Genomic DNA, 13,249 nt, shown 5'->3' with positions numbered 1-13,249 from the left:
AGGAGGACACACCCGAGCAGAAGATTTGTCCTGTGCTTCAAGGGAAATGTAAATCAAGATATTAATTATAACAATTTATTCTCCCCAGGGTAAGTCCAATGTACCAAATCGGTCAAATGTAGTGCGATGGAAAAAACGAAGCGCACACGTTTGAATCTTTTTTTAGTATTACACGAGACAAACCAAAACGGAATGACCTTCAGGACCAATGCACAGCACAAGAATTAATGAACAATCAGTAATTTTACCCTCCCGTGCCCAAGGACACAAACCCCGACAATAGGGTGGCCCGAAAAATTAAATGTGTGAATGTTTTATCACACACCCTCTCATTTGAGATGGCGTGATGAAATAAATAGCACAGTAAAAATCGTAGGGCAATCCAACAAGAGTAAGTGGTCTCCCACGACCCTCTAAAAGTACTCTGCACGACCGGATTCGTTGATATTTCTGGTGTCCATAACTTTTTTTCTCTCCGGGCCAATTATTTTCAAATCTACACCAGCCTCCATGTGGACCCAAATTTTAGCTTGATCTAATAAGTCCTTTCATATTTAAAAAAAACACATCATCCCCATTGACCCACAAATGGCCCCCAAGAACAACATCAGAGCCCAAAATCAAACACACTTAATTTAAATAATTGTGAATGTGAAACTGCATTCTTTTAACACAGTAAACAGTGATAGCTCCTGTATGAATTCCGGTGTTGCTTGCTGTCGTGTCAAAACAAAGGGCTACCAGATGCTCCTCGACACCTGTCCACTCACGCACAAACTCAACCACCTTTTGACCCATGAGAGCTCCAGTTCCAACTGACAGCATGGGGATGCCAAGTAGTTTCTCAACATCCAAGCCAGATACAACAATTTCCAAAGAGTCATGCTTGGTTCCATCCAGATGTGCCAGCAGTTTGCCGTCAAAATGCGCAACAAGTGGAACTGTTGGTTGGAAGTTCTGTCGTACTGTTGCTGCAAGTGTTTCGCCTGAGTCATTGCGAGCTTGCATGAGAGAGGTCCGTGACAGTGACAACCCATTGACATCAACTCCTGCTGCAGTAAGAGCAGGAGTGACAATCATCATTGCCTGATGAGTTGATGTCCGGGTCCGATCCAGTGCTGCATTGAAGAGTGGGTCATCAATAATGCAGCGCTTCGGCTTGGGCAGCGGTTGCTCAGATAACTGATGTTTTGGTGTTGTGATGTCCAGCCATACTTAAGATGGTTGATCATTGGCAGGATCGTCATCATCTGATGACGAGTTCTCTGAAGAGAGAGCTACTGCAGCTGCTGGAGTTGACTCCGCCTGCTGTCGGTGGTGAAGGCGTTCCTCATTCTGCTTGCACTTCACAGTCACGTGAAAAAGTAAGTACACCCCATGTAAAGTTTTGACTTTTTCAACATATTTCAACATACAGCTATTTCATCTTCATTTCAACAATATTGATAGATAAAGGTGATATAACATAACAAATATCATGAAACATTTTCATTTTGTAGTCCATTGTATAATTTAAATAAACATAAATGCAAATTTCACATGTGGAAAAAGTCAGTACACCCCTACATTTATCACTACTTCAAATACATAAAATTAGAATCAGGTGCACCAGCTCAGGTGCAAATGATTAGAACATCGTTAGAGAGGATCTTGGAGGAACCTGTCTTATTTAAACCTCAGACATTTAGTTTGGTTTGCTCTTTGTTGTTGAAGTGTGCGGTGTCGCCATGCCTAGATCAAAAGAGCTCTCTGAGGCCTTCAGAAAGAAGGTTATAGATGCCTACGAGTCTGGGAAGGGATTTAAAAAGATCTCCAAACAATTGGAAATCAATCATTCGACTGTCCGGAAGATCATCTACACCTGGAGGAGATTCCAAACAACTGCCAACTTGTTCAGGCCAGGCCGCCCAAGCAAGTTCAGCCTGAGAGCAGACCGCAAGATGCTCAAAGAAGTCTCTAAGAACCCCAGAATGTCATCACGGGACCTACAGGTAGCTCATGCCACTGTTGATGTCAAAGTGCACGACTCTACCATTAGAAAGAGGCTGCACAAATTTGATCTACCTGGGAGGTATGCCAGGAGGAAACCTTTGCTGTCCAGAAAGAACATCAGGGCAAGACTAAAGTTTGCCAATGAACACCTAGGCAAAGACCAGCACTTCTGGAACAATGTGCTCTGGACAGATGAGTCAAAGGTAGAGCTATTTGGCCGCAGTATGAGAAGACATGTTTGGCGAAAACCAAAGACAGCATTTGACCACAAGAACCTGATACCAACTGTAAAGCATGGTGGTGGAAATATTGTGGTTTGGGGCAGCTTTGCTGCATCAGGGCCTGGGCAGCTCACCATCATAGAATCCACTATGAATTCTTCATTGTACCAGAGGGTGCTTGAGGATAATGTGAGGCCATCTGTCGGAAAGTTGAAGCTCAACGGAAGGTGGACCTTGCAACATGACAATGACCCTAAACATGCCAGTAAATCCACCAAGGAATGGCTGAAAAGAAAGAAATGGAGGGTTCTGGAATGGCCAAGTCAAAGCCCGGATCTAAATCCCATCGAGATGTTGTGGGGGGATTTGAAACGAGCTGTGCATGCAAGAAACCCCTCAAACATCGCACAGCTGAAAGAATTCTGCATGGAGGAGTGGGCAAAAATTTATCCCAGTCATGTCAGAGACTGGTAGACAGTTATAAGAAACGCCTACTTGAGGTTGTTTCTGCCAAAGGGGGCAATACCACCTATTCGAGCCAAGGGTGTACTTACTTTTTCCACATGCGAAATTTGCATTTATGTTTATTTAAATTATACAATGGACGACAAAATGAAAATGTTATATATTACCTTTACCTATCAATATTGTTGAAATGAAGATCAAATAGCTGTATGTTGAAATATGTTGAAAAAGTCAAAAACTTTACATGGGGTGTACCTACTTTTTCACGTGACTGTACTTGGCAGCAGCATGCCGATAGTTCATGTCCTCTGTCGTCATTGCCATCTGTCGGGGCTGGTCTGATGATGTGCTGGTCCATCAAAAACTGCCGATCTTCTGGTATTTTTGTTTGACGTTCCCAGTCAGCATGTGCAATGTCAAAAAGCTTGCTCATGCTCATGGTGAAGTCAGCCTCCAAGGTCACCTGTGTGGCTGTTCGCCTGTGCTTGGAGACCCGGATATGCTCCTGGTGGATGCGCTTTAGCTTGGCAACGACATGGGGCTTTGCAGCGGTTATGATGTTAGCATTCACCCAGAAGGACAAAACCTCATCCGCAACTGTACTGCAAGCAATTGGTAGCGTTGCCTTGTTTGTCTTCATCTCATAGTACATGCGACGAAGAGCCACACCTCTCACAGGGAGCTGACTCGGCTCCTCAATAGAGTCAATACTGGAGAGTGGGTGCCCAACCAACCAGATGGCTGTTGTGCGTGTAGCAGGTGCACCTGGTGTACAGACTGTAGACTTTACTGTGGACTTCTAAAACAGAAACATTGAAAGTGTTAACATCTCATTTTCCACTCCACTAATCTATTCTACTATCTAACCATTATATGATTCAGTAATACTAGCAACGCCAGCAACCCTATGGGCGGGGCTTCAATTTGGAGGCCCAAATGGAAAGGTAAAATATCAGAAATTGAAGGCTTTATTTTAAACGATTCATATGAACATCCGTTAAATCATATCACATGCAAATCAAAATCTAAACAGTATTTGTAGAATTTCAATAAAAGCCACATCACTGTTCATATCAGTAAATATTATTCCATCGTGTTTCAAATCATGATATCAACTGTACGCTTATGAAGCTCGTGAAGGCTTTGGGTGGTGAGGGGGCTTGAAGCCAGATTTTAATCTTACAGCCGCCATATTGGTGCTCGCCGTCACTGCGATGCCAAGCGAAAGACGCCTCAGAGCTGTCACATTCACAATCGCTATGTCGTATGTACTCCCGATACGTGTTTCCTTCATTGTAAAAACTACCAAATCAACAGTTAAAAGGATTTTGCAATTAGTTAGATAATTAGTTTTGTAATTAGAATCTGTTAGCGTATACACCGCCCAATTGGAATTCTATGTGGAAAGTAATATCTTGTTCCACATGGAGGCTGGTGTAAATTTGACAAGAATTGTCCGAGAAGAAAAAGTTATGGTCACCAGAAATTTCACCGAATGCTGTCACAGAGTACTTTTAGAGGGTTCTGGGAGACGCTTAATCTTGTTGGATTGCCCTAAAATTTGTACTGTGTTATTTTTTCATCTACCCCCTAATATGAGAGGGTGTGCGATATAAAATTAAAAAAAAGTCTATATAAAAATTGACCACCCTACCCTACATCCCTTTTAAGGGCTACACGATTTTAAGAAAAAATGTAAGAAAAACAAGAGCAATGTGACTGCGTCGCCAATATACCTGCACATAGTCCCTGCCCGTGACAACAGGTACATGCCCTCGTTGACTGGCCTAAAAATAAACGAGTTTTATTTAAATCCCTTCGGCTGTTCTCACGTATCCCATTTTTACCAGACATTAAAGGTTTCACATCGATCGGTGAAGTGGTTTCGAAGAAGGTTTTTTTTTTAATGTCGGCTTTCAAGCTAATATGGCTGCCACACCACGTGACATATGACATATGACAGCCAAAATGCACTCTGCATATGTATGGGTATGGGATCAGGTTTGCGAAGTTTTGTGTTGATCGGATAAGGTTGTTTTCTATCCAAGGTGGCTACCAAACCACATGACCGACGACGTCATCATTTTCAAACTATATGCAGCAATTGTGATCGATGGCATTTGTAAAGTTTTGCATCGATAGGGTAAGCAATTTCTGAGATACAATTGTTTCATATTTTCCTTCAATCCAATATGGCTACCACACCATGTGACTGATTATGTTTTCATGATCAACTTTTAATCGCCATCCGAGTGACTCGTACCCAACTCATCCACCAAGTTCTTCAAATACCGTGCTGTATATCGTTTTTGGCCCTCACTCAATGGGGAAGAATTACTTTAAAAAAAAAAATAATTGTTGTATCCGCATCCCGGTTCGGATCTTCACCAAAATCTACTCGATGTGTCCTCGTCACACACACCCAACCTGTCCACCAAGTTTCGTCCGAATCCATCCACAACTTTTTGAGATATTGTGCTATATATCATGGTTTGCCCCATCTCTCAATGGTGAAGTATCACTAATAAAATTATCGGATCCAAATCATCACCAAAATATAATCAATTCTTCCTTGTGACATAACAAACCTCTCCACAAAATTTCGTCCGAATCCATCCACAACTTTTTGAGGTATTGTTTACAAACAAAAGATACTTGCAAAATCCACCCCTCCCCAAAATAAAAAGTTGCAATGGTTACATCAAATTGTCCATTTCATTAAGATTAAAATTGATGATCTTAATCAAATCCTGGGTCAATCAGATCAAAATTGATGATTTTGCAGATGAAAATTGATATTAGAAATTTGACCTAGAGTTGACCTGTGACCTTTTGACCCCAAAATAGTTGGTTTTCCATTTATGTGATGGACTGTGTAATTGCTCTTTAATTTTCAGGTTAATCGGATGAAAACTGGCAATTGTTCAGATGACTATGATGATTTTAGAAGTTTGACCTTGAGTTGACCTTTGACTTTTCGACCTAAAAAAAAAAGTTGGTTTCCCAATTCAACGAGGCATTATGTAATTGCTGGTTAATTTTCAAGCATATCAGATGAAAATTGATTTTGGAAGTTTGACATCGAGTTGACCTTTGACCTTAAAAAGTTGGTTTTCCTATGTTGTGACTCAATATGCAAATGTTGTTCAATTTTCAAGTCACTCGGATGAAAATTGAGGATGTTAGAAATTTGACAAAGCTGTCGGCCTTTGGCCTATGTTGACCTTTTAACCTCAAAATCAATTGGCTTCTTCCTTATGACCAATTCTACCATTTGGTGAAGATCAGTTTAAATTGTGTCCTGCAGGTAATTGACATAGACAGAAAAACAGGCAGAACAACGCACACATAACCTTCATGCACCTTCGTCAGTAAATATGGTAGAAATTGGAGTCCTGTCTTCACCTCTTTATTAAAGACGTAACAGCGTTCGGAAATGTCTTCCCCTTCCATGCTTACGTAATAGCTGGATGGCCTCAAACAAGACTGACAGTACAGATAAGGGAGGGCAGCTGTTCAGAAAAACCATAATACTGATGTGTTATTATTATACAGGAACCTCAAGGGTGGGAAATTAATAGCATTGACAAATAAGGGAAAATAAAGTGTCGCCCATTCAACATTGAGTCCATTCTACGAGGTGGTGATGACCAAACAAAACGTATGACAATCGACTGATAGCTCAAGCCGCATGATGAAGCCACTTGTGGCAGAAAGTGGAATTACTATCTCATTCGTCAATATTTAACACAGATGTATTTTCTATGTTAACCCTGACTTCATGGTATTTATCGAAAACCTAAAAAGGATCTAAAAAAAAAATATATATTTATCTAAAAATATCAATATAAATATTGGTAATCCCATGGGAATTTTATTCGTCACCTCTTCCTAGCTAGTTATTTCTCTCCCTGTGCCGTCACCTCATCCACTGGTTTAAAATGGCTCAATGGCCTAACACCTATTCATGAATGACACACCTTTCAGAGCTCTTCCACGAGCCTCGATCTAGTATACAAAAAAACCAGGATGACGGTATATCAATAGTTTTCTGGAATCATTAGAACCACTTGGATATTTCTCCATGCAGAGGGAATGGTGAGAGAGGAGCTGCATAATAACAGCAGGAAGAAACAGAGTTATGGAAATCATTGCAGGGGTAGTTGCACCTGGAGAGAAAGGTGGATTGAATTTTAACGCACAATTGAGAGGAAACAAACAAGGTTCACAGGAAACGATGAAATGAAGTAGTACTGGAGATAAAATGTGACAAATCCAAGATTTTGAGGCACTTTTAGTGTGACTGCTCTCGCAAGAGTGGTTCGAGTTCATTTGTCCACGATATCAAGGATAAAAACAAAAGTGTTTTGTCTGTTGCTCCCCCTGTGTCTGTCTGTCTATGCTCTGTCCCCCAAATATTCCTACTCGTCGGACAAGATCTGCCTGCAACCCTCTTCTGGTTAAACTGCCAAAATTAAGACTCTCTGCTCACCTTCACTCCTTCATTCCTCTTTTCTCCCACCTCTGGAACAAACTCCACACTCCCTTCAATCCCACTCCTCCCTCCAGGTCTTTAAAACAGCTGTTCACCACCATCTCTTGTCTTCCCCAATCCAAAACCTTGATCTTTTCTACCCCCGCTAATTCACCCCAGATCCACCTCTTTGAACCACCGACTTCATTCCTGAAATTTCCAGTAGTGTTCATTTGTTATATACCGTGTAACCTCACCCCTCCCCTTCCCCAACCCAACCTCCAGCCCTCTCCCTTCCACAGATCTACCGACGTCCCTCTCCTTTACTGTTGTTGTCCTTGTGTGCTTCCCTCTCTCCCCCTCTTGTCTCCCGCTCCCTTCATTGCATGTTTTATGTGTCCATGCATGTTTTAATGTTTAATGTGTTCGCTCTTACACGAGCCTCGATTCTGTATACAAAAATAAGAAGAAGTCTTTTTTCATGCATTTCAATTCAACCTTGAAAACAAAGCAAATAATACTTTGGGGATTTTGCAATAACAGGTAAATATTGCTGCTGGGATGAGATCTTTACCGATGTTACCATATCTCACACGTACTCCCGCAACAAAGCATCATGGATGGAACAGACGAGGCTAATACGATAAAACTATTATGTCATATTATGTTCATCCAGGGGAAAAAGCAAGTACATGATAAAGTGTTTTCTGATTATTAATATAACTGGAGTTAAGATTGCTCTTTGATTAGCTTAAGGATAAATTGAAGGTTTATCAAGAAGGTTTCAAGTGTGACAGCAGCAACTGGAACATGTTTTGTCTGTTTCCCAGCTGGCTTGTTGTATCTCCAGCAGAAAAGCAACAAAGTAATAATCATTAAGAACAAAACACGTTGACTGCGACCGGAGAAGAAGTCCGCAAGCCATGCGTGGAGATTTCCATGGATACCATCGGAGGAGAGTTTGGTGAGCAGAGCTGGGTGCCAGACCGTGTCGAAGGCACGTGATATGTCGAGGGAGACAGCTGTGATTTCCTGTTTGGCGTTGAGGGCCTCCATCCATTGTTGAGACAGCAGAAGCAGCATATCCAGAGTCGTTACTAACTTACAAAGAAAAGTTACACTATTCAATGTGCCACATTCCTCCACTTGGCAGGTTCAGCCGCCCAGGAGATACACGCAACGATGACGTTTTCCTTGGAAGACCATGTCAAGATAAGCTGGTTCACGCAGAGATCTCAAGGCCTCTGTGAGTCCAGAATAATGTTACCATATCCCTGTACCAGTTCAAATCCCATGACCACAAGAAGGGAGAGAACCTTGATACTTTCTCAACGGACTTACACAGTTTAGCGAAAGACTGTGTTTATGAAAAGCTGGAGGAGTCATGAATCACAGACAGAATTGTTTGTGGTCTCATGGACGATGCGGTCTGGGAAGAGCTGCTTCAAGTGGACAAGCTAACTTTGGACAACTGTGTCGAGCTTTGCAAAACAAGAGAACGCAGTGCCCAGCAATGGGAAACCATCACCCCGGCCACGTCTTACAACGTCCATGAGGTCCGTCGGGCATGACCATCTCCAAGTGCTCGGAGATCCAGTGCAACTCCCCCCCTCAGGGGGCAACTCACTCACATTGTTCGGTGATCGCCGACTACCCCAAAACCGCCGGCAGACAAACATCCATCGATCTGAGAACATCAACATCAGCTCCTGTGTCCTCAGCACATTTTTTTCAATCATTCGCCATTTTCCACTAAACGCTGCTCAGTCGGTGACAATATTTAGTCATTGAATAATGATCCATTTCCATCGGAGAGAACCTTCTCGCTCTAGATAATCTGCATTGAAAACAATGTTTAAAGTTAATTTTCAATTTCAACAAGTTTTATTAAAGTGGATCAGGTAAAAGGAGCAGAGGAGGAAGTGCATAATTTTTTTCCCAAGGGCTACACATTGATGAAATGTACCTGCATCGAGGGTTCACTGCTCGCTCTTTCCCTCTTATTATTATTTTTTTTTTTTTGGAAACAAGATCGAGGCTCATGAAAGAGCTAACATTAATCACACAAAAAGTCAAACCGACACATAAAACACAATATAAGGGGAGCGGTAGACAAGATGGGGAGAGAGGGGGAAGGACACAAACACAACATTTGAGAGCAGGAACATTGAGAGAACTGTGGGAGGGAGAGGGCTTGGGGGGAGGTGGGAGAGGTATAAAACATATGGACACGGCAAGGACTTCCAGGAAAGAAGTTGGAATTTTGAAAAAGTGTATCTGTGGTGAATTAGCGGGAGTAGAAAAGATCAAGGTTTTGGATGGGGGAAGATAAGAGATGGTGGTGAACAGCTGTTTTAAAGACCTGGAGGGAGGAGTGGGATTGAAGGGATTCTGAAAGATACTATGGAATCAGAATCAGAGATGGAGAGAGATACTATGGAATCAGAGATTCTGAAATCTCTGACACACCTTCAACAGCTCTCCCTATCTCTTCCACCTCTTCCACATCTTACGCTACCCCTCCTCCCCCCTGTTCTGTATCTGATGCTCCCCCTTCCTCTTCATTAACGGTATGGACCTCAAACATCCGGGGCCTTCGTTCAAACTTAACTGATCTCTCCATACAGGTTGCTTCTGTCAAACCAGACGTGATCTGCTTAACAGAAACTTTCCTCCTTTATGATGTCTCTGATTCCATAGTATCTCTCCCGGGCTACTCCCTCCTCCGGTATGATAGACCTGAGCCTCGTCCTGGAGGCGGGGTTGCTATCTTTATCAAAAACTCTCTTCCTCACTCGCCCTGCACTGCACTCTCTCCACCTCACCCCCAGGAATACCTCTGGCTACGGCTTCCCCTTCGCTCCCACCTCTTGTTCATATGTGTGTTGTACCGTCCACCAAACAGTGATGACTCCATCTACATCTCGCTGTCTGATAATATGGACCAACTTCTATCTACTCATCCCAACTCTCTCTTCCTCAGATGTGGTGATTTCAATTGTCACCATGCCAGTTGGCTGGGTGTGGGTACCTCTCTCACCAGCCATGGCTCTTCAGCAAAGGACTTCTGCGACTCACTGGGACTGACACAATCTGTCAATTTCCCGACCCGGATCTCAGTCAACGGAACATCTTCTCTTCTGGACTTGGTTGTGACTAACTTCCCTGAAAATGTCTGCTGCTCTTCTTCTGCTCCGATCGGATCATCTGATCATGTCCTTGTTAAAGTGGACATCTCTCTGACCATCCTCAGGGAGCCTGCTCAGCGTCGACGAGTCTGGCATTTCACTCAGGCCAACTGGCACGGTCTTCAAGCAGCCATCAATCATCTGGACTGGTCTCCCATCTCTACCACCTCTGACATCAACTCATCCTGGGAATTCTTCCAAAGTAAATTGCTCTCTCTCATGCACAGATTTATCCCATCTCGTCTTCAGTTGTCATACCCTTCCTCCCGTCCATGGTACACGGAATCTTGTGGTGAGGCTGTTGCCCAGAAACAACTTGCCTTCGTCTCCTGGAAAGCAAATCCAACGGAAGGAAATCTCATTTCCTTTCACAAAGCCCGAAACAAGTGTGTGTCCACCCTCAGGAGAGCCAGGAAACAATATCTCTCCGTTCTCAAGACCGAACTCTCTTATCTGTCTCCCTCTTCCAAATCCTGGTGGCGTCTGGTCAAATCCGTTTCTGGTGTTTGTTCCCCCTCCATCCCCTCCCTTACCTCAAACGGCTACACAGCTGACTCCGCACGTGAAAAAGCTGAATGCCTCAACTCTGTGTTTGCCTCTAAATCTTGTGTCCCAAACCCATCCCTCTCGGTACCCACCATACCCAGTCGTACCCTGCTGCTCCTGGACTCCGTGTCCTTTCCTCCTGACAAGGTGGAAAAGTTTCTGTCAACCCTCGACTCTGATTCTGCAACTGGACCCGACGGCATCAGCCCACGGGTCCTAAAATCCTGCTCCGCTGCTCTATCTCACCCTCTCTCTGTTCTCTTCACCCTCTCTTTTGCTCAAGGTCAACTGCCATCTGCTTGGAAATCAGCCAACATCACCGCTTTGCACAAAAAAGGTGCAAAAACAGATCCTAGCAACTACAGACCAATCAGCCTTCTCCCAATTATCAGCAAAGTCATGGAATCCATCATTGCTTCGGATATGAAATCTTTCCTCTTCTCCAATGGCTTGATCTCTGATCATCAATTTGGTTTCAGACCAGGTCACTCTACTCTGGACATGCTGCTTCTGCTGTCTCAACAATGGATGGAGGTCCTCAATGCCAAACAGGAAATTAGAGCCGTCTCCCTCGACATATCACGTGCCTTCGACACGGTCTGGCACCCCGCTCTGCTCACCAAACTCTCCTCCTTTGGTATCCATGGAAATCTCCACGCATGGCTGGCGGACTTCCTCTCTAGTCGTCGTCAACGTGTGGCCCTGAATGGGTTTCTCTCATCTCCTCTTCCTGTTCAGGCTGGAGTTCCCCAAGGCAGTGTTCTGGGCCCCGTGCTTTTTCTGGTCTTCATCAATGATCTCTCTGACTCTCTCGAAAATCCTCTCTATCTCTTTGCTGATGACTCCACTCTCTGCCGCTCCATTCCTCTTCCCTCAGATCGGCAGTCTGCTGCCTCCTCACTCTCTGAAGACCTGGACAAAATCACAGACTGGTCAAACAAGTGGAACATGTCTTTCAATCCTGACAAATCTCACACTCTTACTATGTCTCTCCGAAAAGATCGACTGGACAACCCTCCCATCCACTTTCTCAACAATCCTCTCCAAGAAGTTCTGTCGCTCAAGATTTTGGGTCTCACTATCTGCCATGATCTTTCTTGGGAAAACCACATTTCCAAGCTGGCCTCCAAAGCCAGTCGCCGACTGGGCATCCTCCGTCGTGCGAAGTCCTTCCTCGGCACACCTGAGCTCCTCACCACATACAAGGCTTTCATCCGCAGCTCAATGGAATACTGTTCTCCCCTATGGGCCGGTGCTCCTGCCTCACACCTAGCTCGGCTTCACGCTGTTGAAACCAAAGCTTTCAGAATTATTGGAATCTCCCGCGATGAAGCTATCTCTGAGGGCCTTTCACTCACTCACCGCAGGCAGGTAGGTGGTCTTTCTGTCTTCTACCGACTCCTCTCCGGCCTTGCACCCCCAGCTCTCTCTGTGCTCTGTCCCCCAAATATTCCTACAGGTCGCACAAGATCTGCCAGCAACCCTCTGATGGTTAAACTGCCGAAATCTCGGCTCTCTGCTCACCTTCACTCTTTCATTCCTCTTTTCTCCCGCCTCTGGAACAAACTCCCTCACTCCCTTCAATCCCACTCCTCCCTCCAGGTCTTTAAAACAGCTGTTCACCACCATCTCTTATCTTCCCCCATCCAAAACCTTGATCTTTTCTACCCCCGCTAATTCACCCCAGATCCACCTTGTTTGAAATTCCAACTTCTTTCCTGGAAGTCCTGGCAGTGTCCATATGTTTTATACCTCTCCCACCGCCCCCTTCCCATGCCCCCCCCCCCAAAGCCCTCGCCCTCTCTCAGATCTCTCGATGTCTCCATGTCTCTCGGTCCCTGCTCTCAAATGTTGTGTTTGTGTCCTTCCCCCTCTCTCCCCATCTTGTCTACCGCTCCCGATGTTATATGTTTTATGTGTCGGTTTGTCTTTCTGTGTGATTAATGTTCGCTCTTTCACGAGCCTCGATCTTGTATACAACAAAAAAGAAAAAAAAAAGAAAAAAAAAAGGGAATGGGAGAGTTTGTTCCAGAGGCAGGAAAAAAGGGGAATGAAAGAGTGAAGGTGAGCAGAGAGCCTAGATTTTGGCAGTTTAACCATAAGAGGGTTGCTGGCAGGTATTGTGCGACCTGTAGGAATATTTGGGGGACAGAGCACAGAGAGAGCTGGGAGAGCAAAGCCGGAGAGGAGTCCGTAGAAGACAGAAAGACCACCAACCTGCCTGCGGTGAGTGAGTGAAAGGCCCTCGGAGTAAGCTTCATCACAGGAGATTCCAATGATTCTGAAAGCTTTGGCTTCAACAGCGTGAAGCCGAGCTAGGTGTGAGGCAGGAGCACCGGCCCAGAGGGGGGAACAGTATTCCA

This window comes from Myxine glutinosa, chromosome 14 (assembly GCF_964187855.1).
Source record: "Myxine glutinosa chromosome 14, kmMyxGlut1.1, whole genome shotgun sequence".
NCBI classification, from domain to species: domain Eukaryota; kingdom Metazoa; phylum Chordata; class Myxini; order Myxiniformes; family Myxinidae; genus Myxine; species Myxine glutinosa.
Note: the sequence above shows the minus strand (reverse complement) of the source record.